Genomic DNA, 618 nt, shown 5'->3' on the forward strand with positions numbered 1-618 from the left:
AAATTTTAAATCTATTATGTTGCCGTGTCATGTTGGATGTATGTCTTTCAAAATATTAAATATTGATTTCCTGAGTATATTATTGATGAGTTTATGAATTTCTTAATAATATAAAAACACATATATACACATTTATTTGCTCAAAATAATTGAGCACTCAACATAAGTTCAGTTATATATTCTTTTAGAATATTTCTTTTAAAATATTACTTATAAAAGTTATATATATATATATATATATAATACTTTTCTCGCTGTATTACTTGTTCGTTTCTCTTTTTCCATATGTGATTTTATTTTTGATCTTCTTTGTAAATGAAGATATTTCCTCCGTCTGGCTGCTTTTCTTTCTACAAAAAAAAGAAGATAAACTGTTATTTTAGCGTGTTGTATCTATTTATCACCCGCTGAGATGCATCTGCACCGCGAATGCTCCTGAACCAGTTGTTGAGTGTTCCACCCGTGATGGATCGATGCTAGATGTGTCGAAACAATTGTCGCGATTAATAAATTCCATTTTCCGTCTTTCGTTTGTCATATATATATATATGTGTGTGTGTGTGTGTGTGTGTGTGTGTGTGTGTGTGTGTGTGTGTGTGTGTGTGTGTGTGTGTGTGT

This window comes from Octopus bimaculoides, chromosome 6, assembly GCF_001194135.2.
Source record: "Octopus bimaculoides isolate UCB-OBI-ISO-001 chromosome 6, ASM119413v2, whole genome shotgun sequence".
Taxonomy (NCBI): domain Eukaryota; kingdom Metazoa; phylum Mollusca; class Cephalopoda; order Octopoda; family Octopodidae; genus Octopus; species Octopus bimaculoides.